This window comes from Lepidochelys kempii, chromosome 6, assembly GCF_965140285.1.
Source record: "Lepidochelys kempii isolate rLepKem1 chromosome 6, rLepKem1.hap1, whole genome shotgun sequence".
Taxonomy (NCBI): Eukaryota; Metazoa; Chordata; order Testudines; family Cheloniidae; genus Lepidochelys; species Lepidochelys kempii.
In genome coordinates, this window is record NC_136385.1 from 55,729,476 (window position 1) to 55,754,275 (window position 24,800).

Here is a 24,800-nt window from a genome sequence, read left to right on the forward strand (position 1 = left end):
TACCACCTCCCTAGGTAATGCATTCCAGTGTTTCACCACCCTCCTAGTGAAAAAGTTTTTCCTAATATCCAACCTAAACCTCCCCCACTGCAACTTGAGACCATTACTCCTTGTCCTGTACTCTTCTACCACTGAGAATAGTCTAGAACCATCCTCTCTGGAACCACCTTGCAAGTAGTTGAAAGCAGCTATCAAATCCCCCTTCATTCTTCTCTTCTGCAGACTAAACAATCCCAGTTCCCTCAGCCTCTCCTCATAAGTCATGTGTTCCAGACCCCTAATCATTTTTGTTGCCCTTCGCTGGACTCTTTCCAATTTATCCACATCCTTCTTGTAGTGTGGAGCCCAAAACTGGACACAGTACTCCAGATGAGGCCTCACCAATGTCGAATAGAGGGGGACAATCACGTCCCTCGATCTGCTCGCTATGCCCCTACTTATACATCCCAAAATGCCATTGGCCTTCTTGGCAACAAGGGCACACTGCTGACTCATATCCAGCTTCTCGTCCACTGTCACCCCTAGGTCCTTTTCCGCAGAACTGCTGCCTAGCCATTCGGTCCCTAGTCTGTAGCTGTGCATTGGGTTCTTCTGTCCTAAGTGCAGGACCCTGCACTTATCCTTATTGAACCTAATCAGATTTCTTTTGGCCCAATCCTCCAATTTGTCTAGGTCCCTCTGTATCCTATACCTGCCCTCCAGCATATCTACCACTCCTCCCAGTTTACTATCATCCGCAAATTTGCTGAGAGTGTAAACCACACCATTCTCCAGCTCATTTATGAAGATATTGAACAAAACCGGCCCCAGGACTGACCCCTGGGGCACTCCACTTGACACCGGCTGCCAACTAGACATGGAGCCATTGATCACTACCCGTTGAGCCCGACAATCTAGCCAACTTTCAACCCAACTTATAGTGCATTCATCCAGCCCATACTTCTTTAACTTGCTGACAAGAATACTGTGGGAGACCGTGTCAAAAGCTTTGCTAAAGTCAAGAAACAATACATCCACTGCTTTCCCTTCATCCACAGAACCAGTAATCTCATCATAGAAGGCGATTAGATTAGTCAGGCATGACCTTCCCTTGGTGAATCCATGCTGACTGTTCCTGATCACTTTCCTCTATATAAGTGCTTCAGGATTGATTCTTTGAGGACCTGCTCCATGATTTTTCTGGGGACTGAGGTGAAGCTGAGTGGCCTGTAGTTCCCAGGATCCTCCTTCTTCCCTTTTTTAAAGATAGGCACTACATTAGCCTTTTTCCAGTCATCCGGGACTTCCCCCGTTCACCACGAGTTTTCAAAGATAATGGCCAATGGCTCTGCAATCACAGCCGCCAATTCCTTTAGCACTCTCGGATGCAACTCATCCGGCCCCATGGACTTGTGCATGTCCAGCTTTTCTAAATAGTGCCTAACCACCTCTTTCTCCACAGAGGGCTGGCCATCTATTCCCCATGTTGCGATATGGTTTCCTAATTACCTTCCAAGATCAAGTAACAAAACATTTACTCTTTTATTAGCTTAGCCCTTAATTTTAGATAAACAGCAAGATTAGTGAAGTGATTGCTGTTAATGTTCAGCCAACCTTGAATCCAACAACATACAATCCTGGAGGGCACTGTTCTTTTACAACTTTTGGTCTCTCTCACCACATTACTCGTCTAGTCTCCTCCTAACTTTTCACTGATGGAATTCTCAATTAATGTGTATGATACAACTATGATTATATTGTGATGAGGTCTCTTTAAAACATTAAAAGAATGCTGATTTAATCCAAATCTGTATTAAACTCTTCCTGGAAATGAGATAAAATTGAATTATTTTTGATAAATAATTATTATTTAGTAAATAATTATTTTAGCCTGATAAAACTAGGCTTATATTAGTACACTAACATGTATGTAATGTATATTGCAGCTTGGAGATTTCAGTAAATGACTTCACTGAAGTTATTTGTACAATGTCCCCTAGCAATAATCTAACTTTCAGTTGTAATTAACAATTAGGCACCTGGATGAACTGGGATGAGAACTGCTGACTTATTGTTCTATTAAGTGCATATAAATGCTGGCTGCAAAATACTTTCAGGCACTTTTCGTTTCAAAAGAATGCTTTCTGGTTGTTTAACACCTGCAACTACAACACACTAGGAATGAATAAAGCAGAGGTGGGTGATCGGTACTTGGATGGGACCCCTCCAGGGAGAAGTGAGAAGATGCAGGAATTGGTGCTGTGGATTCAGTAGCTGGCATGCTGATTTCTAAGTTAGTACCAGAACCATTATCTCATCATGTTATATTTTTCCATACAAAAAGAATAGCTTTATACAGTCACTCTGAATGACCTCAGTTTCTCATGAAAAATAAGAATGCAAGAAAGAACGAAAATAAAGTCCCAATGACAGACTTACATGTGTTTCTTCGGTAATGCACGGCATCATCTCTGTCTAAACAAAATGGCAGATGCCTTGAGAGAGAGAGAAGAAGACTCATTAATAATGTAAAGATGCAGTTGAAAGGAAACAAACTCATCACAGTAACATAGCTACTTATTCCTTTAGCTTTAGTGCTAAATTGCATTAGTGAGCACTTTATAGTTTGAGGTACCTTTTTTGACGACACAAAGCCAGAAAAAGTTTTGGTTGAAAAATTTCACTCTGTTATAACTGTAACCTCCTGAAACAGCACCTGGAAGTGAATAAACTAAATAGCCAGAAAGAACTGTTATTCTGTGTTCATAGTTACCTGCTCCACCCAAGAGATGAACTGCTGAAGCCTCAAGGTCTTTTTCAAGGGCAGCCCCAAGATGAGTGTGCACTTAGAATACCTTGTACCAGAGGGAGGTGGTCCAAACAGAGAGCTCAGTAAAATAGTGCAATGGCGAGTACAATGGAGCAGCACTGTTAAAACCACAATCTTGCTGCTCATCTTGCGTAAAGCAGGGGCAAAAAATTGGGCTAACGAGAAGACTCTTTGAGTATGAATGGGATTGTAAAGCATGGTTGCCTGCAACAGTTGGGGACTGGACTCGATGACCCAGGAGGTCCCTTCCAGTTTTCTGTTCTTATCAGTATTAATAGCTCAGTGGTTGATTCTCCCCATTGCATTGGAGGACTGGATTCACCTTCCAAACACTATCATCTTTCTTGTGGTGGTAAGGGTGGAAAAATACCAAGGATCAATTCTGATCTGCAATGTACACCAATGTAAATTAGGAATAATTTTGGATTTACTATGGGTTTACACTGCTATTAAGTGAGAGCCCTTGTGAATCAGCATTAGGCCTCCAAAGACCAAGACACATACTTAACTTCGCACACATATCTGGTCCCATTGAAAGGGCAAGGACTATGCACATGTGAAAAGCTACATGCATGTGTATTTGCAGAATTGGGCCTTTAGGCTAGATATAGGAATTATTCATAATAACAACAACAATTGGGTAGAGGACTAGACTCCCATCAATGGATGATTCAAATTTATGGTTTTGATTTTTTTGGCTCACATCATGGTTCTAGCTGTCACCTTAAAAAAAAATCTTACATAGAACTTCTCTTTATTTACCAAACACAATCTTTTCACACAGGATTAAAACACTACAATAATATCCATTTTAGCTCTCAAATGTCCTTTTAAGATTAAAAAAAAAAAGGAAGATATACAAAAATATCTACATACTGATGCTGGGTCAGCAAAGCAAATGGGTTTCCACTGATCTGCATGAATTAGTTAAATCAAATTGGTAACCTAGAGAAGAGAAGGATAGTAAAAGCAGTTCAGGAAATATTGCACTTGTTTTCATGAACTGCTTTCAATTTCATGCCACAAATGTCACATGCCCAGTAAAAATTTCCTAACACTTTTGTTGCTGTTCACTTTCTAAATCATTGGGTATGCCCTTAAGAGGTACAATTTTACTGCAGCATTTCATAGTATTTTATATTTAAATAACATTTTTCACCCTGAAAAATGCCTAAACATTTTATAAACATTCAGGATTCAATTCACTCACCAATGAAATAATAACAGCTGTAAGGTAGAAACCATCAAGATTTTTCATTGTTTTAATCAATATTTTAAGACAAGACATGCATAATATCACCTTATTCAATTAAAACTACAGAGTTTAGCCAAGACATTGGGAATAATACCCCTATTGTAGCTAAAAAATGTCATTACTTTTAATAACCATCTGGGAGAGTTCTGTTTCTCCCTCAAGCACCTCCATGTTTTCAGTTATTAGCCACCTCTTATGCCTGGGGAAAATTCCACAGCAAAACTAGTAAAGTTACCATTTTATCTACTTTTAAATTCCTCCTTAAAATCTGCTTCTGCTGTGATGCTCCCAAGTGACTACTGTCTGGGCAGTCAAGAAAGCTGAGGCTTCTAGTTTTATGCAAAACTCTTTTATTGTTACTTCATGACCACAGCCTTCTTCCTCCCCGTTTGTCTGTGTTTTTCATTTGCTATAACCTGTCTGACACCTAGACTGTAAGCTCTCGGAGGCAGATACTGTCTCCTGGGTTACTTGTTTGTTCAGAACCTAGCACAATGGTGGCTGATCTTTGCTCCTAAGCACAATGAATAATAATAACATGGTCAATGCATTTTTTTTATATGTCATCCAAGCAGCAGCATTTGCAGCAGGATGATGTGCTCCAGTGCCATGCTGGGACATTAGTTCAGTGAAACCAACAACTAAAACACTGATCTAGCTTCCCAGAATACACTGATTTTTCTTGTAAGTCTGGCAAACAGATACCAGCCAGATCCCAAGCCTCCTTATTTTACAGAATCTGAGCTGATCAAAGTCATACATAACTCGAATGATTATTTTACCACAGGATAACCCCTACACTCAACAATTTTAATCTTCCAGTTTTTGCCATAGCTGAAGAATATAAATTCTCAATATCATTTAAACTACTTACTGAGGAAGAGGTAAAGTAGAGCTGAGGGCTCATGGGTGCCTGCTGTTTGTATCTGAATTTTGCTCACCTTCTGCCACTACCAGAATCAAACACCAGTTTGCCTCTGTGCACAGCTATAGTCTTCCCCCTGAAAACTTTCAATTTCTTTTGCAAATTTATTATTGAGTTTCTGCCATTTCAGTTGTGGCCCAGCCAGAATACTGAGTAGACTGGGGGGAAAAGCTATAAAAACGATTTACCATAAAATACTAGTGTCACAGTCGGTCAATGTTATGCCCTCTCTATCTTTTCTTCCTGCATTCATTGAGACTCTTTCAGAGTTTGCTTCAAGTCTGTGTCTCGTCTAGGCCAGAGGTGAGGAAGTATGGGGGAATGGAAGTGCTGCAATTAGGTATGGGTTGGTGAAGCTCTTTATGGTATACCAAAACTCCTTTCCATAGTCTGAAGTTAGAATGTTAGAGCACAAGACTCTTCTAGGCCTGAATAGTTATGCAAACTGCATCAAATCTCAGTGTCATGCAACATCGTCACATCATAAGAACATAAGAATGGCCATACTGTCTCAGACCAAAGGTCCATCCAGTCCAGTATCCTGTCTACCGACAGTGGCCAATGCCAGGTGCCCCAGAGGAAGTGAACCTAACAGGTAATGATCAAGTGATCTCTCTCCTGCCATCCATCTCCACCCTCTAACAAACAGAGGCTAGGGACACCATTCCTTACCCATCCTGGCTAATAGACATTAATGGACTTAATCTCCATGAATTTATCCAGTTCTCTTTTAAACCCCATTATAGTCTAGCCTTCACAACCTCCTCAGGCAAGGAATTCCACAGGTTGACTGTACGCTGAGTGAAGGAGAACTTCTTTTTATTTGTTTTAAACCTGCTACCCATTAGTTTCATTTGGTGGCCCCTGGTTCTTATATTATGGGAACAAGTAAATAACTTTTCCTTATTCACTTTCTCCACGCCACTCATGATTTTATATGCCTCTATCATATGCCCCTTAGTCTCCTATTTTCCAAGCTGAAAAGTCCTAGCCTCTTTAATCTCTCCTCATATGGGACCCATTCCAAACCCCTAATCATTTTAGTTGCCCTTTTTGGAACCTTTTCTAATGCCAGTAGATCTTCTTTGAGATGAGGGGACCACATCTGTAGGCAGTATTCAAGATGTGGGTGTACCATAAGGGCAATAAGATATTTATATAAGGGTAATAAGATATTCTCCATCTTATTCTCTATCCCTTTTTTAATGATTCCTAACATCCTGTTTGCTTTTTTGACTGCCACTTCTCACTGAATGGACATCTTCAGAGAACTATCCACGATGACTGCAAGATCTTTCTCCTGATTAACTGTAGCTAAATTATCCCCCATCATATTGTATGTATAGTTGGGGTTATTTGTTCCAATGTGCATTACTTTACATTTATCCACTTTAAATTTCATTTGCCATTTTGTTGCCAGTTCTCAATCCATGAAAAGATCTTCCCTCTTATCGCATGACAACTTAAATTATGTAAGAGCTTTTGGTGAGGGACCTTGTCAAAGGCTTTCTGGAAATCTAAGTACACTCTGTCCACTGGATCCCCCTTGTCCACATGTTTGTTGACCCCCCCAAAGAACTCTAATAAATTAGTAAGACATGATCTCCCTTTACAGAAACCATGTTGACTTTTGCGCCACAATTTATGTTCATCTATGTGTCGGGCAATTTTATTCTTCAGTATTGTTTCAACTAATTTGCCCTGTACTGACATTAGACTTACCGGTCCGTAATTGCCAGGATAACCTCTAGAGCCCTTCTTAAATATTGGCATTACATTAGCTATCTTCCAGTCATTGGGTACACTAGCTGATTTAAAGGACAGGTTACAAACCATAGTTAACAGTTCCGCAATTTCACATTTGAGTTCTTTCAGAACTCTTGGGTGAATGCCATCTGGTCCCGGTGACTTGTTACTGTTAAGTTTCTCAATTAATTCCCAAACCACCTCTAGTGACACTTCAATCTGTGACAATTCCTCAGATTTGTCACCTACAAAAGATGGCTCAAGTTTGGAAATCTCCCTAACATCCTCAGCCATGACTGAAGCAAAGAATTCCTTTAGTTTCTCTGTGATGACTTTATCATTTTTAAGTGCTCCTTTTGTATCTCGATCATCCAGGAGCCCCACTGGTTGTTTAGCAGCTGCTTCTGATGTACTTAAAAAACATTTTGTTATTACCTTTTGAGATTTTGGTTAACTGTTCTTCAAACAACTTTTTGTCTTTTCTTATTACATTTAATTTGGCAGTGTTTATGTTCCTTTCTATTTACCTCACTAGGATTTGACTTCCACTTTTTAAAAGATGCCTTTTTATCTCTGACTGCTTCTTGTACATGGTTGTTAAATCCTGGTGGCTCTTTTTTAGTTCTTTTACTGTGTTTTTAATTTGGGGTATACATTTAAGTTGAGCCTCTATTATGGTGTCTTTGAAAAGTGGCCATGCAGCTTGCAGGGATTTCACTCTAGTCACCGTACCTTTTAATTTCTGTTTAACTAACCTCCTCATTTTTGCATAGCTCTCCTTTCTGAAATTAAATGCCACAGTGTTGGGCTGTTGAGGTGTTCTTCTCACCACAGGAATGTTAAATGTTATTAGATTATGGTCATTATTTCCAAGCATTCCTGTTATAGTTACCTCTTGGACCAGCTCCTGCAGTCCACTCAGGATGAGATCGAAAGTTGCCTCTCCCCTTGTGGGTTCCAAGAAGCAGTCGTTTAAAGTATCGAGAAATTTTGTCTCTGCATTTTGTCCTTAGGTGACATATACCCAGTCAACATGGGGATAATTGAAATCCCCCACTATTATTGAGCTTTTAATTTTGATAACCGCTCTAATCTCCCTTAGCATTTCATCATCACTATCACTGTCCTGGTCAGGTGGTCGATAATAGATCCCTCCTGTTCTGTTCTTATTACAGCATGAGATTACTATCCATAGAAATTCTATGGACATGTGGATTCATTTAAGATTTTTATTTCATTTGATTCTACATTTTCTTTCACATATAGTGCCAGTCCTCCCCCACCACACGACCTGTTCTGTCCTTCTGATATATTTTGTGCATATATTGTACAATATTGTATATATTTGTATCATGATCCAATGTTACTACTCCGTGGACCAAATCCTCAGGTGGTGTAAATAAATATAGTTTTATTGAAGCCATACCATGTACTGAGCCCTACCACAACCTACATTCCCAGAAGATAGTTTCAGTGTATAGATTATACAGATTTTCCCTTTCCCATAGTTTCACTAATCTGTACCATAATGAGACCCAAATAGCAAAGAGAAGCTCATATTAACATTATTGCAAGTTCCCCTTGTAATGTTTGAAGACTAAAGATATTAATAGCATTTCTTATTTTTGTTTGCTTTCTCTTATCAGGACAATGATTTGTGCTTCAGCCCTGGATGAACCTGGTGAATTACTGACCTCCCAATCTATTATTTAGGCTTCCAGATGAGAAGCCCCCATATACCTGTACAATTCTGAACACGTTTCTCCTGTAGGGTGGATTCCCTTAAAAAACACTGAGTTCCTGGAAAAACTGACATCCACTCCTATAATAAAAGTGGAATTTTAAGGCTCCAGGTCTGTACTCCAAAAGCAAAGGCTTATTACAATGAATACCAAGTAATGATCTCTTACATGAACTTTAAAATAAATAATATTTGGATAGTCCACCTCAGTTTGTCTCCTGACATGGGGCATCTGATCAGCATGGCTGGATCTACTGATTGTTCCAGGTGTAGTCTTAAAAAGAGAAGACGGGCCCTCTCTTTCAAGAGCCTGTGACTAGAATGGTCCCTCCCTTAAGATATATCCATCAGTGACAAGGTTATTTCTTTTTTAGTTCACATTCTGTGGGGGTTGTTTTTGCATTGGGATAGGATGGATTAGTAGAAGATTGGTTCTAATAGGCTTTTTTCTATTAGTTTTGTTACTTCATTTGTCGATAAGGCTTTTGTGATCCTTCAAAATACAGAGTTTTTAATGTTGTTTTCTTTTTGTGACACACTTGGAGGCCTGTTACAGCACTTTAAACCAAATAATAAATCTGTCAAAATTAACTTCTTGGTAAATTCTAATTATGATTTTCTAATTATTGAGCCCAAAGTATAATCGTTAACATCTGTGAAGCAGTTTCCACTTACACCAGCACTGAATTTGGCCCTTGACTATAATAAAAACTAACCAAAAAAAAAGCAGTTAGGGCCTGATCCAAGCTTTCTACTCACTTATTGGGCTTTGCATTGGGTTGTTACTGCCCTTACTATTTGCCATCAAGTTACTGATTGCTGCAACACTGTATGGATATTGTTTCCTTATAATATATTTTTTGTAAATATAATCACGTATCTTAACCAGAAAGTGTTCTATCAACATAACACACATTTGATATATAAGTACTGTGCATGTATGAACTGATTATTCACGAAATGTTAATAAATAGCGCAGCATCTTGTTTTGAAAGCAAATCTGAATGGAGGAGGTTTAGAGCAGACCTGTGAGTACGCTGAAACAGCAATATTAAGTATGTATGCCATTGTTACAACAGAAGAAGCCACATGAATTCTACTGTTTTCCATAATATATTTAGGCAAAACCTTTTGTCTATTCAATCTAGACCAACAAGAGAGCCAGCAAACTTGCTCCAACCCCTCAGACAGAGACCAACACCTACAAGATCTTCACCAAGTATTCTCAAAACAACGATACCCACAAGAGGAAATAAGGAAACAGATCAACAGAGCCAGATGTGTACCCAGAAGCCTCCTGCTCCGAGACAAGCCCAAAAAAGAAACCAACAGAACTCCAATGGCCATCACATACAGTCCTCAGCTAAAACCTCTCCAACGCATCATCAGTGATCTTCAACCCATCCTGGACAAAGATCCGTCACTTTCACAGGACTTGGGAGGCAGACAACCCGCCACAGAAACCCGGCAACCTGAAGCATATTCTCACCAGCAACGACAAACCGTACCATAGTAACTCTAACTCAGAACCAATCCATGCAGCAAACCTCGATGCCAACTCTGCCCACATATCTACACCAGCGACACCATCACAGGACCTAACCAGATCAGCTACACCAACATCAGTTCATTCACCTGCACCTCCACCAATGTAATATACGCCATCATGTGCCAGCAATGCCCCTCTGCTGTGTACGTCAGCCAAACTGGACAGTCCCTACATAAAAGGATAAATGGACACAAATCAGGTAGTAGGAATGGCAATATACAAAAACCTGTAGGAGAACACTTCAATCTCCCTGGACACACAATAGCAGATTTAAAGGTAGCCATCCTGCAGCAAAAAAACTTCAGGACCAGACTTCAAAGAGAAACTGCTGAGCTTCAGTTCATTTGCAAATTTGACACCATCAGCTCAGGATTAAACAAAGACTGTGAATGGCTAGCCAGCTACAAACTCAGTTTCTCCTTCCTTGGTGTTCCCACCTCAACTGCTAGAAGAGGGCCTCATCCTCCCTGATTGAACTAACCTTGTTATCCCTAGCCTGATTCTTGCTTGCATATTTATACCTGCCTCTGGAAATTTCCACTACATGCATCTGACGAAGTGAGTATTCACCCACAAAAGCTTATGCTCCAATATGTCTGTTGGTCTATAAGGTGCCACAGGACTCTTTGCCACTTTTACAGATCCAGACTAACACGGCTGCCCCTCTCATAGCAAACTTGATGATAACATTAATTTTAATATGTACATCCCTTTCCTCAGATAAGCATCTAACTAATTTAGGGTGAAATTCACCCCTTTGCAGAGAATAAGTACAAAGCCTATGCACAACGTATAGTTCATCTATGCCCTGAAATTAGAGTTTAATTGAAATATAAATTATGTATTGGCCTTGTGTTGGTCCTATGCACAAAGGTGAATTTCACCTTTTTCCATTTTGAAAGTCAGGTGGATAAGTCTTTTCAGTTAATTTGCCTGAATTTATTCCCCCACTCCCATCCATTATCCAATGTTCAACTGCAACATTTAGGGGTCTGCAGCAACAGGCAAGTCACAAGCACTTCAAGTAAGAAGTTTGGAAAACAGAAATGAGGGTTTTTCAGTTCCCTGCTGATACTGCCATTGCAAACCTTGGCAATCAAGAATGGTCAATGCCAGAGTCTGAAATGGATTCAGTCCAGGGCTCCAGATCCCAAATCAGCTTGTCATTGACTCTTTGTTATTATATAAATCATTTACTGAAGCATGGCAAGTCAAAACAGAATATCATTTGTATGCACACGGAGGTCTGACTGATTTTGCCAAAAGTGACTGACGTGTAAGGGATATGAAGTACAGAAAGGGTCTGAAATAGACATTTTGGGCCTGATTTCCTATTGCTTTGCAACTTGCATCTTCATGTCCATTTATGCAAAGTGAGTGTAAAATACTGCCAAGTCAAAACAAGACCATTTAACACTTACTTAGCACAGATGTAAACGATAGTGCAAGCTGAAAGGTTGTAGATAATTCAGCCAATTGAATATGTCTTATACATAAAGGCAAAGGAAATCTGAAAATCATTTACTGATCTAGGTAAGCTTAGGAGGATACTTATTATGGTTATAAGAATACTTTCTGTATTCTCCCCCAGAACAGAATTTGATTTTATAGATCAATTTACACACTTAGGGTATATTTACACTGCATTCACAGTAGGGTGACCAGATGTCCTAATTTTATAGGGACAGTCCCAATTTTTGGATTTTTTTCTTATATATGATCCTATTACCCTCCACCCCTGTCCTGATTTTTCACACTTGCTATCTGGTTACCCTAATTCACAGTGTGTGCTTTCAGATCATGTAGACTTACCTGACCTAGCTTTAATCCAGGGGATCGGTAACCTTTGGCACGTGGCCCGCTAGGAAAATCCGCTGGCAGGCCGGGATGGTTTGTTTACCTGCAGCGTCCGCAGGTTTGGCTGATCGCAGCTCCCACTGGCCATGGTTCACTGTTCCAGGCCAATGGGGGCTGCGGGAAGCAGCGGCCAGCACATCGCTCGGCCCACACCGCTTCCCACAGCCCCCATTAGCCTGGAACAGTGAACCGCGGCCAATGGAAGCTGCGATCGGCTGAACCTGTGGACGCTGCAGGTAAACAAACCATCCCGGCCTGCCAGAGGATTTTCCTAGCGGGCCGTGTGCCAAAGGTTGCCGATCACTGCTTTAATCTATTTTGGGTACTGGAGCAGGGAAACCATGGTGGCACAGGTTCCAGTGCAAGCTAGCCACCTGAGTATTTATCCAAGGTTCCAGGTGGACTTGTGCAGCCCATGCTGCTGGTACCAAGCTAAGTAGAGAAAAGCTAACTCAGGTACAATGTACAATCACACCCTATGATTTCAGTGTACGCATACCCTCAGATTAGGCATAGAGTTTTGCTTGTGAAGCAGCTAACAGAATGTGCATTGGCCCTGGGGGTAACTTTTTAAGTGTTAGAAAATGTAGCAGCCATACTAGTTATTACTTATATTTTTGTAACACACAAAGGTCCCTGCAGGATTGGAGCCCCACTGTGCTAGATGCTGTGAAAACATAGATGTTGACGCAATCTGTGATTTTGAGAAAAACTTTATTGCAAAATGGCCATTTTATTCCCAATAGTGTATACTAGAGTGTGGTCTCTCTCGTTGTTGAAAATGTTATCGCATTAGAGGCAGCTTTGGGCAGTAAATAGGGTCAACTACTATTACTTGTAATGTGGTCGCGCCTAGAGGTGCCAATCAAGATCAGGGCCACATAATGTTAGATACTGTACACTAGAGATGGCCAGAAAAGTGGATTTTCCCTATGAACATTTTCATGGTAAAAATTCCCTTTTGAAATGTTCCCATTGGATTTTTTTTTTCATTAGACTTTTTGAAAATATGGGAAATATTTTTCTTCCTACTTTTTTGTACTTCCTGTTTTCCATCTAGCAAAAGTTGGTGGGGAGAGGAGAAGAGTCAGAAGGTGTGAAAAAGCTCTCCATTACAAAGCAAAAAAATTCAGAATTTCTGATTTTTGTTTCAAAATGAAACAATATTCTCAGATGAAAAAATCAAAACATTTTGTCTGAAAATTTTCAATCAGCACTAATGTCCACACATATAATAAAAGACAGCACCAAAATGCTTACATTATAAATCGACCAACCAGAAAGAAAAGGAAATATTACCTGCATTTTACAGATGGGGAACTTTAGTCATAGAAGGATTAAATGGCTTACTCAAGGTAATACATGAAGTCTATGACAGAGCTTGAAACTGAATGCAGATCTCTTGTACCCCAGTTCAGTATCGCAACCACAAGACCAACCTTCCTCCTCAAGCTAAGGGTACAGTTTCTTGATACTGTGAGTGTCTCAGGAGGTATAAAGCCTTTGTCTTTTACAGCATTTGCTTAACTGGAGAACATTTTACAGGAACTAGTTTTGCAGATTAAATCAGTGACATTTCTTCTTATCATTTTAGACTTGTCAGATATACCCTCTTGCTTTAATTCCCTTACCACTGAGCCCACTGGAAATGGCATTATTATTGTTAGTTATTATTATTAGTTATTTGTATTATGGTAGTGCAAATGGTCTCCATGTATGAAACAGGCTCTACTATGATAACTGCTGCACAAATGCCTAACAAAATATTATTTCCTTTTCTGAAAAGTTTAAAATCTAAGGTCTTATGTACATGGGAATGTTTTACCAACAGCATTGCCAGTATACCCCATCATATGGACATTCTTATTCCAGTATAAGAATAGCTTTTTTCAGGTTAACTTAAATCCCTTCCTAAACAACATAAGCTAAACTGAAAAAAGGCATTTTTCTACTTATTAAGAGCATTCACATGGAGGGTTATATCAGCATAACTATATTGATTTAAATGCATACCTTAGCATATGCTGGTATAACTTTCCCATGTAGACAATCCCTAAGTATAACACAAGAGACAACAGGTGAATTGAACAAACAGATGGCAGAGAGCAGAAGACAACAATGGTCAGCATGAAGAAAAGGAGTACTAGTGGCACCTTAGAGACTAACCAATTTATTTGAGCATAAGCTTTCGTGAGCTACAGCTCATTTCATCGGATGCAACCGATGATGCATCCGATGAAGTGAGCTGTAGCTCACGAAAGCTTATGCACCAATAAATTGGTTAGTCTCTAAGGTGCCACAAGTACTCCTTTTCTTTTTGCGAATACAGACTAACACGGCTGCTACTCGGAAAAATGGTCAGTATGATACACAGTGGTCCCAGTGCATCGGGGGCCTGATCTAGCATCTCTGAGGTCAATGAAAGTTTTAACATTAACTTTAGAAGCAGGAACCAGCCCAACCGCCTAACCATTGCCAAAATTTCTGAATGCTAAACAACTGACCCTTTCCACTGATGTTTCTGTGTGTTAGAATATGATTAATAATTTACTGAGAAAAAATGTTTGTTCTAGGCACTTGTTTAACTAGTAACAATTATTTTCTACCAAATGTGGCAGAGATCATATCTCTTGATTGTAAACTGAACTAGACAAATTTTTGGTGAATATAGTGTTTGGAATACATTGTGTGGATGAGACAAACGTAAAGCTTATGTCTGATTTTTTTTTTTGATCTTATGATTCCTCTGCAAGACTATGCATTAAAGCAGGTTCATTTTTGACATTCTCCACTTTTGCTTGTTGTGTGCAAGAAATTGGCAAGAACTCTGTGGACACATTAAAAAAAGCATGTTATAGACTTATTTCCATCCTTTGAAAGACTTGAAATAGTACTTGTTACTGAAATTCATCATCGTTTCCTGCTAACTAAAAACCTGAGGGGAAGGGGAAAAATATGATAAACTTGGACTCTTTCTGACAGCTGACCTTTCAGGATTAAAAAAAGGATGATAATAACAATGCAAAATAAGTCTTGACTTGGTCAAAACATTATCCATCATATCAGCCAAGGTCCTGCCTAGAATGTCAGGGTTTAATGTTCTATGTTCCAGGGTTGAGGTTTTATAAGCTTGTTTTTTAATGTGTTGTGACAAAGTTCCTCCTCTACCTTGGTGGGTCTTGCGCTTATTGGCGGATTTGCTCGCCTTGGAGCTTCACAGCAGCCCTCAGTTTGGCCGTTTTCGTGAACCCACAGTCCAGGTCAACTCCTCCTGTGTCTGACCAGCAGTTGGCAGGTTTGGGCCCTCTAATCCAGGTTCCAGCCCAGGGCCCTGTGGAATGCAGCTGTCTAGAGTGCCTCCTGGAACAGCTGTGTGACAGCTACAACTCCTTGGGCTACTTCCCCATGGCCTCCTCCCAACCCCTTCTTTATCCTCACCATAGGACCTTCCTCCTGGTGTCTGATAATGCTTGTACACCTCAGTCCTCCAACAGTATGCATTCTCACTCTCAGCTCCTAGCGCCTCTTGCTCCCAGCTCCTTACACGTGCACCACAAACTGAAGTGAGCTCCTTTTTAAACCCAAGTGCCCCGATTAGCCTGCCTTAATTGATTCTAGCAGCTTCTTGATTGGCTGCAGGTGTTCTAATCAGCCTGTCTGTCTTAATTGTGTCCAGAAGGTTCCTGATTGTTCTGGAACCTTCCCTGTTACCTTACCCATGGAAAAGGGACCTGCTTAACCTAGGGCTAATATATCTGCCTTCTATTACTCTCCTGTAGCCATCTGGCCCGACCCTGTCACAGTGTGTAAATAAATTTAGTTCCTGTGGGAGTGAGAAGCTGATTGTGCTAGTGTGAGTGAGGTGAAGTGTGAGTGGGTGCTGTGCAAGGTTTACATCCTCTCATCCATATAACTATGCCAATGAACCTCCATCTTAGCCAGCAAACCCCTACTCATCCTGTTCTGGGCCTCACATTGCTATACCTATGCTCCTCAATCATGAGGTACACCACCCTCTGCTATTCCAGTCCTGGGTTCCTGTTCAACTGTACCTGTGCACCTCAGTTCTAACTTGCAGCAGACCCTACAGTTCCAGTTTTTGTTCCCTACACAGCTTTGCTAGTGATGCCTAGTCTGGTGTTCCAGCTCAGCTGTCCACTATATATTCCCCATCAGGGGTCAGAAAAAAAAAGTCATGGCAGTCTTCCAAGCCACTCCCCAAAATAAACTCCACCCACATAAGACACCATAGTAGATTGCAGAGACATTTAATATATGGTCACATATATGCTCTTTCATTGTGTCTCAATATGCTCATAAGCTTTGCTCTGACCCTTGTGCTTGGCTTCCTGTCAATAAGTTGATGTGCCCCACTGGACTTCTTGAGCTGCGGTCACTTGTGGGGACTCCAATGCACCACAGGGCTCTGTTAGGCAACTTGGGTCTGACTACTTCTTGACTGGGGAGCGGGGATAAATGGTGGCAAACTCCCAGTCCATTTACTCATGATGCTAAAATATGCTGTCACTTGCAGTATATTGTGCAGCTCTTCATCATACAATAATACCTCTGCTTTCTTACATACATTAATAAGTAGTGACATGGCTAATTCTTGAAATGTCAACACTGTTTTCAATGAGTATCTGAATTAGCTTCCATTCAGATAAATGAGGCAGGTCACACCTTTCTGAGCTATTATTTCAAATTTTGCAAACACAGGTACATGTGTCTGCATCATTTACACTCAGTTCATGTTTTTGAGGCTCTCTCAACAACCATAACACTTAGAAAAAAAGATTATTTTTCTTTAAACAGGAGCTGAATTTGTGGGGAATAAGAAGGAAGCATGAAAGAGATGCTAGGAAAACTTACCAGTGATTAGCAGCTGAATCTGAGTCCTCTCTGCCACCCACATATACAAATTTGCTTACCTCTCTTAGTTCTGACCAGTAATGTTTCCCGCTAGTACAATATTAGCTGTCTGAAAAGATTTGGTGCCTGCCTAAGCAAAACTGATCTGAACCTGAAATGCTGACTTCCATTAGTTTTTTTTCAAATGTCCAATGGGAACACTGAACTGAAAAAATTTCATTTGAAATCAGTATTTCAAAAATGATTTTTTTTCATGTTGACATGTCAATTGAAAATTTAAAAAAATCTTTTTGACACATGGAATCATTTTATTTCTATGTGTTGAAATGGTTCAACTGAAAAAGTTTCAATTTGCTATTTTGACATTTCCCATTTGAAATTTTTCTGATTTTGTTAATGAAATTGGTGAAATGTTGACTTTTCATTCTGATTTGGATCACAAAGCAACTCTGAAATGTCAAAATCTCGCACAAAAGACAAAAAATCCATTTCTGAACAGCTGTGGTTGTGGCCTGGAAGGACTGGGAGAAGATGGCGATGCAGCAGTAATGGAGAAATGAGAGGTCTGAAGATTTGGGATGAAAAATGTGGTGCTTACATTTTTACCGTCTGCATATGAATCAGGACATATTAGACAGACTCAGAGACATGACTGAACAGCAGCAGAATGGTTGGAGTGGATCTGGAAGTAACTGATAGAATGATAAAGCCATGAACAGAGGCAAGATTGGTTGGGATAAGGTATACAAGGAGAATATAAGACAGTTCAAGGTCGTCAAATTCCTTGGGGACCCTAACAGAGCAGGAAAGAGAAAGAACAATTAAAGGAAATGCTTAGAGAGCTAAGCGAACAATCAGGAGTCATGGAATCCCAGGGAAGAGATGTTTCAGAGTAACAGCCGTGTTAGTCTGTATTCGCAAAAAGAAAAGGAGTACTTGTGGGCACCTTAGAGTCTAACGAATTTATTTGAGCATAAGCTTTCGTGAGCTACAGCTCACTTCATCGGATGCAAGTGAGCTGTAGCTCACAAAAGCTTATACTCAAATAAATTGGTTAGTCTCTAAGGTGCCACAAGTACTCCTTTTCTTCTTCTAGGGAAGAGAGATTTTGAAATAAGGGAGAGTGAGCCAACAATTACTAAGACATCACATAAGGTGATAATGATGAAAACTGAGATGAGATCTTGAGATTTCACACAGGAGAGGTCACTGGTGCCCTTGATAAGGGCACTTTCAGTATTATAGAGTGGGTGGCAATCAGACTGAAATACATTGACATAGACTTTTGAACAACCAGATCTGAAATAGCAGAAGGTGATGCAAGTTAGGAATGAAGTGCATCAGAGGTCAGGATAGAAGCTGGGAGACTGGAATAACAAAAAGCAATGTAGACCAGAAATTAAGTACACCTGTTGCAGCAGCTGTGGAGGAATAATCAAGCCTGCAATTATATTGGAGTTGCAGATCAGGATTGTTTGGAATTTAGGCTTGGGGATTTAGACCTGGAAGAGTAGGGCTGCTATCCACCAGCACTGAAGCACATGAGCACAGACTATCAGTGCCATAGAAGTGATGAGATTAACATTGGTTTGAAGCTTTCAAATATGCAACTATGCAGATATATTGGATAATCAGCAACTACTGTCAAGAAACCATCACTGCTAGAGAGCAACCATTATTCCATGATGCTCAGTACTAATTCTTTTTGTTTTTTCCTATGAGAGCATTTTCTTCCTGTCTAGACTGTGTTATATATTTTTCATTTTGCAATCATCTTTACAGACAAATAGTCCATTGGCTGAGTAAGATAAAAGGTTCTTAGTTAAATAATTTCTTGTTTTGTCTTTCTTTTCCTCTCCTTCCTTTTCTTCTCTTACTGCATTTCAGAATCTTATTGCCCTTATATAAATCCATGGTACGCCCACATCTTGAATACTGCCTACAGATGTGGTCCTCTCATCTCAAAAAAGATATACTGGCATTAGAAAAGGTTCAGAAAAGGGCAACTAAATTGATTAGGGGTTTGGAACGGGTCCCATATAAGGAGAGATTAAAGAGGCTAGGACTTTTCAGCTTGGAAAAGAGGAGACTAAGGCGGGATATGATAGAGGTATATAAAATAATGAGTGGTGTGAAAAAAGTGAATAAGGAAAAGTTATTTATTTGTTCCCATAATATAAGAACAAATGAAATTAATGGGTAGCAGGTTTAAAACAAAAAAAAGGAATTTACTCACTTAGTGCACAGTCAACCTGTCGAATTCCTTGCCTGAGGAGGTTGTGAAGGCTAAGACTATAACAGGGTTTAAAAGAGAACTGGATAAATTCATGGAGGTTAAGTCCATTAATGGCTATTAGCCAGGATGGGTAAGGAATGGTGTTCCTAGCCTCTATTTGTCAGAGGGTGGAGATGGATGGCAGGAGAGAGATCACTTGATCATTACCTGTTAGGTTCACTCCCTCTGGGGCACCTGGCATTGGCCACTGTCGGTAGACAGGATACTGGGCTGGATGGACCTTTGGTCTGACCCAGTATGGCCATTCTTATGTTCATGGGCTTTCAGCTACAATAATGCATACCTTTATGCCTGGCCAAAAGTCTTAGACCATTGTGATATCAGAGGTAACTCAATCAATCGCCCACCTTAATCTGCCACTAATTTGTATGCAACAATTTCATTGGTTGTATGAGGAAAACTGCACAGATTGTGGATTACTTTACCCAGCTGCATAGTTCTCCAAAACCACCCACACAACAATATAACCAGCACACACAATAACCCCAAACATACACAGTCCCTCACTGCAGCACACACCCCTCATTCACCACCCACAAAAACTCAAGACAAATATTCCAGGCCTGGTGCTCTGTCTATTTGATCAGGGTGAAGTGATAGAAACATCTACATACATGGCTGAGAGCTTTTTTTGTTTAGACTATCACCGAGTTTAATCGTTACTGGGTCTTGTGAGGACCAGCTGGAATGTTGGAGTCTAAAGTTTCTGTGGCAGTTGGAGTGTGGTCACTGATCAGAGAAAATAGATGTAACAGCCATGTGAGGTCACAAAGAGGGGGTTGTGGCTCCAGCCAAGGTCTGGCTCTGTGCACATGCTTGTGGGAACATGCACAAACGATGCTCACCACAACAAAGTCCATGAAGACAAAAGCCCCCATTTTTGGGTTTTTTACACACAGCAAAACAAATTACACCTGTGTGACAGTACAGGCTTTCCACTTCTAGTGCAAACGATAAATAATACACCACAGCGACACAGATGACAGAATAGAGAATCAGAGGCTGAGTAATAAATCCAGTATTGTGCCGTATGTTATAGTCAATAAATCCAGATACTATTTTGTTCCATACTTTTTTTTTTTAAGTTTATGGGACCAAGTTCCCTTCAGACTGTGGAGCCAGCTGAGCCAGTGGAACTCAGGGTCTGGGCCCTGAACAGCAAAAAATCCAGCTTGAGGGTGGATACACTGGTACAAATCACCCACAACCCCTACCATGTTGATGCTCCTTGTTGTGGCTGGCCAGCACAACCAAAATTTGGGCAAGGTCATCTGGTAGATGTGCTGGTTCAGCACCTTTCCCAGACAGCCTTTGCTGCGAATGCAGTGCTGTTGTAGAACTAAAAGTGCACTGGGCTGGATTAAACTTTTGTGGGCTTGGCACCAAACATATTTGTGGGCCCCCTGGGGGTGGGGAGGGTCAGTCCCTGGAACCAGCCAGGGGCCGGGGTAAGAGCACAGCATGGGGAGGGGGGAAGGGATCGGTCCCTGGAGTGAGGCAGCGGCTGGGAGTAAGCACAGTGGGGTAGAGGGGTGGACAAGATCCCCCAGAGGCAGCGTGGAGCCAGTACCTTCCTCTCTCCACTGGAGCTGAGACCTTGGCAACCAGTTCTCTCTCTCTCCAGCTTGAGCAGCAGCTCCTCTAGGTGGCAGCAGCTGCTCTTCCCATGCTCCTGGCAGGGAGGCTGATTGCAGTTACTCCTGTAACAGGACTTTTAGTGTCCAGTCAGCATGGCTGACTAAACACTGCCAGCTCTGCTTTCCAACTGGACTTTTCCGATTGAAAACCGGACACCTGGCAACAGGGGCACCAGAGCAGGGAGGATCAGGGGGCCATGGACCCACCACTTTTTTCCTTCCTTAAGGGCAAGGAACGTGGGAGAGAGGGGACGGAGAGGAGCGAGTAGCAGATGGGGCTTTGGAGGAAGAGGCATTCCAGGGGTGGAAAGAGGTGGAACATGGGCGGAGCCTCAGGGGAAGAGGCTGAGGGGGGATGGATCCTTGGGGCAGAGCATGGGCGGGGTCACAGGGAGGGGCAGAGCACAAGTGGGGCCTCGGGGAGAAGGGCAGAGAGCAAGTGGGACCTCGGGGGGAAGGGTGGAGCACAGGCGGGGCCACGGTCCAGGTGCAGGTAGCCCCCCCACTTTTAGGGAGTTTCCAGTGCTCCTGCCTGGCACCCATAATGGGCCCTTTCTGAGTGTGACCCTGGCACAATGGCACCATTGGCGCCACTGTAAACCTTAGGAGTGCCTAATATGCACATCTTGGATCTGGAAGACTGAATCAGGCCCTGTGCATTTGAAAATTCAAACTTTAATGAAGAGTTTTACAGAAATTATTTTATAGCTTTCAAACTGCCATACCCAAAGTTTTGAATTTTCTCCCCAGTTCTAGTAAGTGCCTCTGTCTGATAATAATAGCTAATAAATAAAATAATTATTCTATATCTGGCCATTGCTGGGCAGATACTATATAAAATCTTTCTTGTACTCCTATTTCACCTCTGTTTTGTGCTCTCTGACTTCTTATAGATTTTGCAATCTTAGTTAAATTCTGGGAGTTTTATTTACAATACTTCTGTGGCAACCCTCCCTAAGCCACATACATATAGATAAATAGATCTATATAATCTATATCTAGATATATCTGTAGATATATCTGGCTATAGATGGATAGATATAGATTGTAGCTGAAAAATGAAATATCTATATCTATCTCAATGATACCTGAAAACTGTGTTTCATGAAATAAAAGACTTTGTTTCTTTATCTTCCAAATACCTATAGTTATTCTAGCATGAAAGAAACCCTTGTTTTAGAATTGCGGACCTTAAATATTATTGGCTTGGATTTGATCCATTTCTTATGCATTTATTTTCTTCACTATTATCTTTGATGTTCTCTCTCTTTATGTGGAACTTTCATTTTGCTCTCATTCAGAGCTTTGAGATTTTAGGAGAAAAAAAACTAGAAAGAGATAGACTATGCCTCCCTCCTACCCCCCCCCCCCAAATACATGAGAAACAGAACTGATTATATTTTGCTGGAAGGATAAAAATCAAGTTATTCACATTGATTAATTTAACATGTTTTATCACATTTTCTATTCCATTTGTCCCCATTTATTTTTGCAAATTATCTCTTCCCAAGAATGATTCTTTCTTATTATCTGTCCACAGGTTGAAAAGGATTGTTTATCTAGAGGTCTAACGATACAGGGCCAGATCATCAGCTGGTGTAATTTGGCAGAGTTCAATTGAATTTAGTGGAGCTATCTTGATTTATACCAATGGAGGATCTAGTCCACAGTTGGCTATCAGCCCCACCATATTGTATTTAACACTGCAGTTCTCCATTTAAATTTACAAACTTTTCAAATATATTTAGATATATGTACATTGCATATGTGTAATTACCACATATATGACGGTAACATTCATGTGATAAATTGCAGAACCATGGGATAAATTACAGAGTTTACTTCCCCTGCACTTTATCCACTAATGCATTCTTATCAGAGCTGCTTTTAATATTACAAATGTCTAAAGCCAGTGGTTCTCAAACTTTTGTACTGGTGACCCCTTTTACATAGCAAGCCTCTGAGCGTGACCCCCTTTATAAATTAAAAGCACCTTTTAATATATTTAACACCATTATAAATGCTGGAGGCAAAGCAGAGTTTGGGTGGAGGCTGACAGCTCGTGACCCCCCATCTAATAACCTCACAACCCCTGAGGGGTCCTGACCCCCAGTTTGAGAACACCTGGTCTAAGCAATTTCAGCTACCAGACATTTATTTTTCTTTCCCCCCCAAAAATATGGTATCCCCTTTCTCCACAACCCAATGACCAGGGCTCAAAGTCTAGCATGGAGAATGTTCAGTGCTTTACAGTGACAGATCTAACATCTAAGAATCTGACATCTAATGACCTATCAAGAATAAAAATGGAAGCGTTATACCACACACACACACACGCACACACGGAATAGCTCTTTCCAAGGACAGCAGGATCATGCCCATACATACTTTGTAAGTCAGTGAAGTATATAGAGCACTTTTTGATTCAAGTGGATGAAAGGAGGCTATATAAATGGAAGATCATTATCATCAATTTGCCCTTTTGATCAAAGAACCCATGCAGAGGCTGTGTAGATATTTAAGATCCCCAAACTACAAATATATTCACATAAACACAAAAGCACCTTGAAAAGGTCATTCTTACCATAGCTTTCACTAGGTTTTGGTTTGTCCAGTTTAAATCCTAGGAATACAGCCACAACAAATGATAGTGCCTGATTACAAATCCTGTCATACAACCCTAGAAAGGAAAAATATTTCAGTTCTTTCTACGTGTAGGTCATGGTTTGTCCATGTTCTAGTCCTAATAGTAATCAGTCATCAAAGTATATGTCATCAAAATGGCTCATAAGGTGTATTTGTGTAATATTTATATTTCTCTTAATTTTTGCAAAACTGACAGTCAGTAGATTGGAGTATTATAATTATTCCGAATAAATGCAAACCAAACAATTTTCTATCACTATTGAAAGCACTTGAGACAATTAATGGGAACATTTAATCACAGGAAAAAATTATACCATTTCATGTTCCAAAAGCAAACCAAGGAGAAAAATAAAAATAAAAGTCTGCATGGCATATCATAAAGTATTCAGCTGGTTAAGCTAAACATTTCAGTAATTTAAACTTTATATTGCTGAGTATCATGTTCAGGGCAGATAAAATCATAGGTACATATTTTTTTCCCTATTTATCTAATCAAACTTGGAATAAACATCTGTAAAGTGCTTACCTCCCTCAACTTTCAGCAATGAAAATTTAGGAAGCACAGCTACTCACAGAATCAAGCTCTTAGCTAGTATTTTATTGATTGGCCATTTCATCTTATTTCTCAATGTAGTTCTTTTAGATATAAAGAAACAGAGAAAATATTTAAAAGAACATTTAGGGCCAATATGCCACTGTATACCATAGTAACATCAAATTCAGCAGGTAGCCATAGATGCCTGCTATCTTGCTGGTCTTATTTGAAAAGACTGCAACAAATTCAGGCTATGTTGTAAAGATTTCTAAAGTGTATTTCTGTTTATGAAAAAAGCCTGTATTGGTCCAAGTGCCTTGTTGTTGGTTTTTTAGCATCATCAAAAAAACAACAAGAATAGGATATAATTATTCAGAACAGAAGGTTTTGCAGCAATTTTTATAAATAGTTCAGACCTAAGGAGATCAGGGAGTAATATTTAAAATCTGCTTTAAAATAGGTTCAGACCAATTGATTTGATTCCTTTCCAGCACATTTCTAAAACTGCCATTCTCTTTTAGTCTTATGGATACAATTTATCTGCCCTTCAGGGAACTGCGTTGGTTAAAAAAATACACGTATTTTGGGTGGGATTTTTTTAGTACCATATTGTCCTTTAATGTCATGTAGGAAGGTATTTCTGTCATTTGTTCTGCATTTAAGAAAGGAGAAATGATTGAATGTAGGTGGCTCTTGACAATTTTCAAGTAGGCTCATTTTTTTCATAGGCTGTGAATTCAATACTTTTATATAAGTCTAGGGATGTTCACTGTTGTCAGGGCGTCCCCAACAATGAGGGCAACGGTTACTTCTTGTCAATACTGTTAGTTTCCCCATCTGCAAAGCAGAGTTAAAATTATACTTACTTATCTATCTATCATGCAGGGTGCTGTGAAGATGAAGTACTTGACAATCCAGAGGCTGTGAGCCTG

General features: G+C 40.3%; 1 long non-coding RNA gene across 2 annotated transcripts; it reads right to left on the minus strand.

The window, feature by feature from the left end:
• Nucleotides 1-2,418: 2,418 nt before the first annotated feature.
• LOC140913856 (uncharacterized) lies at nucleotides 2,419-24,800 on the minus strand. 2 transcript variants are annotated; one of them, XR_012159676.1, is made up of 3 exons: nucleotides 24,735-24,800; nucleotides 23,272-23,367; nucleotides 2,419-2,474 (listed from the first exon to the last, which is right to left on the minus strand). It is a non-coding gene; the product is annotated as an uncharacterized LOC140913856 (long non-coding RNA). The 2 variants fall into 2 exon arrangements; XR_012159675.2 differs by lacking the exon at nucleotides 2,419-2,474 and adding an exon at nucleotides 3,682-3,754.